Consider the following 4,026-nt stretch of genomic DNA (forward strand, 5'->3'; position numbering starts at 1 on the left):
AGAGAGAGAGAGATGACTGTTGTTTCACACAACGCAGTTTAGGTAGCTTTTTACAGCAACAGAAAACTGATACACTGGTGCGAAAGCAGGCTCAAGGCCTTGGGGTAGGGAATTCTGAGGTCGCCAGGCCCCAGAGGCTGGTCTAGAAGAGAGGGTGTGAGCTCTGGGTGGGCAGAGCCCTCGGTCCAGCAAACTCTCCTCTTCTTCATGGGCGGGGGCACAGCGGAAGGTGACCTTCTGAAGTGTGGAGCCAGCGGGGGCCCTGACTATCTGGATCGAAGGGTGCCACTGTCCCCAGGCATCCAGCCTGAAAGTGGCCCAGGGGTGGCCATCCAGACCGTGGGCCTTGAGCTGAATTCTCAGTCCTGACCCCTGCGTGGAGGAAGCCGAGGGCCGGGCAGACAGACTGGGCTCTGCGGTGGGAGCAGAGCGATTGCCCCAAGCCATGTTTGACTTGGCTCCCACTGTGCTTTTTTAAGAGAAGGAATGTGCTGCCAACATTTAAAAATTGGAATACTTCAAATAAAAACCTGTAGATGTATAAATATATATTTTCCCCCTGATTCTAGAAACAAGCATGCCAAGATTTTCTCTTGAAAATCAGACACGCTGACCCCAATGGGTCCACATTTCTTTGTGGCAACAACTCACTAGAGCTGAGGATTCCACAGGGGTTTCCTCTCCCCTGTGCTCCAGTCCCAACCACTCCCAATTGCCGTACACTTACCAGGCTTCGCTCATTAACCTTCCCATTCCCTGTAGACACTGAGCCTTAGAATCGCCAAGGCTCATATGCTCAGCTGGCCACCCAGGTCCACCACTTACTAGCTGCGTGACCTTGGACAAGCTACTCACTTTTCTCTGCCTCTGTCTTCTACCTTGTAAAACTATGACACACCTGCCTTGAAGAACCGGGGTGAGAACTAAAACTGAAATGCATGGGAAAGACTTATCCCAGCATCGGACATATAGTAAGAACTTTGTAAGTAATTGCTATTCTGATCACTGTAGTTATTTTTGTTATTTGAGGCCTTGGACCTGATTCCCTGTCCACCATCTCCCATGGCTCCCGCTCAGCCCACACAAGTAGTCCCCAACACCCCCCGCTCTGCAATTCCATCCGCTGGGCCCAGGAGAGCCACGGGGACGGGAAGCAGCCCTGAGCTCCAGCCTTGCCTTCAAAAGTAAATATTAGTGTTGACCCAGCCTGGAGGTGCTGGATGCAGGAGAGCGAGCGTGCAGGAGCCCAGACAGCACGTCTGCCAGGAGCTGCCGGGCACAGGGACTGCCCCTTATCCCCAGCACCAGCCTGCAGCGCTCCGGGTTGCTTGCAGGAGACCAGGGCCGGGGAGAACTCAGTTGGCAACATGTGTGCCCTCGCCTGGGGTCAACCCCACCAGGCCTGGGGTCTCTGACCGCAGGGGAGCAAGAGATGATGCTGGGGTCCAGGACTCTGACTTCCACATCGCTCACCCCAAAGTAGGCAGTGGAAGACCAAAGGCTTCCCTTGAGAGGGGCAAGTCCAGGAGGGAGGCGACTGGCTTCTGCAGCCGAAGCTGAGTGATCAGCTTTGCTTCAGCTGCCATGATCTGGTTATTTTAGGCAAAAGCTAGCAAACCAAAAACCACGGGCTTTGGATCGGATGGCTGCCTGAAACCAGAGCCCCACCCTGGCTACTTAAAACTGTTGAGCTGGGGCAGGGAGGATTATTGTCATACCCGGGACTTTAGGAGGCTCGGGGACTAAGGTGCAGCTGTGTTCTCCTATCTTCCCAGCATCAGCTGACCTCAGCACGTTTCCCGAGGACCAGGCCATCTAGGGATACGGCAGTTACAAGAGTGGGCGGCCTTGGGGTCACTCAGGGCCGGGTTTGCATCTGTTCTGCTATTCAGCTGTGTGATCTTGGGCAAGGCTGTTAACTTCTCTGGCCGTCAGTTTACGCATCTGTCAAAGGGTGAGAATGGTACCTACCGCATAGGGCTGTTTGGAGGATGAATGAGACGCTCCCCTTTCCCACAGCAGAGGGATGAGTATATCTGGCCCGGAGGTGAGTGCTGTGATACCGACCGGGCAGGGCTTCATGCCTGGCACCTCCTAAGTCGCTGACCAGCCTGTGGGCCATCAGCCCTGTGCCCACATTGATTTAATCTGTGGCTGCCTTCTCGCCCTCACAGCTGCTGCGTCACGTATGTACAAGGGAACATAAGGCAGCAGTTGGAAAAGGAACAAGGCCTTCCTCCGTGACCTGATGTGGAAAGATGGAGCACCCCCCTCTGGATGGGCTGGCGGACAACCAGGATGGTTGAGGGGTAGGGTTTTCCCGGCTCATCTATTCCTTCCCTGTTTGTGGGCAGGCACTGCAGGTAGATGCCCAGATGCCCATAACCTCGGCTGGGCACGGAGACCCTGATGGCTGCAACCCCCCACACGAAGCCACCGCCTCCCCCTGCCCCCCAGCCTTCTCGCTCCCCGCCCCAACTCCAACTACAGCATCCATGACAAATAACCATGGACACGCCGAGTCTCTGCTGGGGAAAAACTCGTTCTCCACTCCATTCGCTACCAAGCCAGGTGAGCGCTCCAAGTGGACAGAATTATCAGCTCTGAGCTAACAGTGAGAGATGGACGGAGAGGTGAGTGGGGACAGCCCGCAAACACCTCTATCTCCCAGCTCCAAGATTCCATCTGGGCTTGCCCCCAGCAAAAGATGACTTCGCTGCGGAAGTGTTCATGGGCCCTTGTGGTGGAGTCAGTTTTCTTCCCCTTGGCCTTTGCCGAGCACTTGAGGGAGGGAGCAGAAGAAGCCCCGGCAGCAGACCCCTGGCTGCAGCCCTGAGCATCTTCCTCCCCAAGGAAGCTTTCCTTTGATCCTGCCCAACATGCCCATTGGAGGACCAGGGGGATAAAAAGAGTCTGAAAAATGCAGTTCTTTTGTGAAAAGATTGGCTGTCTGGGGGGCTGAATGGAAAACAGTCAACTTCAATCCAATGGGAAATTCTTCTTTCCCCAGGCGTTCTATCTGATGAGTTTGCTCAGCCCATCTTGAGGCCCCGGCAGCCCTCTAGGGATTGGAACTGCTTGTGCAGGGGCTGCGGCTCCTGGTGGGAAAAGGCGCCCAAGCTGATAAAACTGCAAGGCTCCCAGTCCACGATCTGCGGCCTCGGACAGGCCAGGTGGTGCCCAAAGATGCATAGCCGTGAGGGCTGTTGACCCCTGGAGCTGTCGCTCTGAGTTGAGGGGAAGCCAGCGCCAAGGGCTCCCCAGTCTCTGGTGGGTTCCCAGGATGAGCTGCTAAGTGACTTCACAGCTCGAGGCCTGGACAGCCCCATCCATCAGATGGGAGGGGGGACACCTGCTCTTGCCAACTGGGTGTCCACCTAAAGATCACTGTTGGTGTGTTGTGGTGTGTAGTGTTTTGGGGGGCTGGACACCTGGAAGTAGCACACTGGATCAAAGGGCATACCACTGGATCAAAGAGCATACCACGAAACATGCTGACAGACGGCCAAAGCCCTCACGGTTTTCACTCCTGGGTCAGGCAACTTCTACTGGGTAACAACCTGGCGATTTCAGCTGCACAAAAAACAAGCATTTATCTTTCAGCTCACTTACCTGCAGTTCAGCAGGGGTTGGGCTGCTCCAGGCCATGTCTCCCATCTCCTTGGATTGGTAGCTCCCTGGGGAATGTCCCTCTTCTGGTGATGGCAGAAGGACAAGACGGACGATCGGAAACATTTGAGGCATCTGAAGGCTTAGGGCACCGTCACCCCTGCCCTCACTCCACTGGGCAAAGCAAGTCCTGTGGCCAAGCCTGGCGTCAATAGGACAGGGAGGCATCCTCCTGTCACAAAGTTCAGAGTAAGGGAGGAGTGAGTACGTGCTGAACTGTGATCTGGTCTATACAAATCTGTCTGTCACGTGTGTGTGTCAGCTTATGCTCACTCGTGCACAAAGAGGTGCAGACAAGAACATTTGCTGCAACACAGGTTGTGTTACTGACACCTAGAGAAACAAAAGTATCCATCA

This window comes from Delphinapterus leucas, chromosome 10, assembly GCF_059928025.1.
Source record: "Delphinapterus leucas isolate spDelLeu-1000000601 "Yukka" chromosome 10, BTC_Dleu_Yukka2, whole genome shotgun sequence".
Classification (NCBI taxonomy): domain Eukaryota; kingdom Metazoa; phylum Chordata; class Mammalia; order Artiodactyla; family Monodontidae; genus Delphinapterus; species Delphinapterus leucas.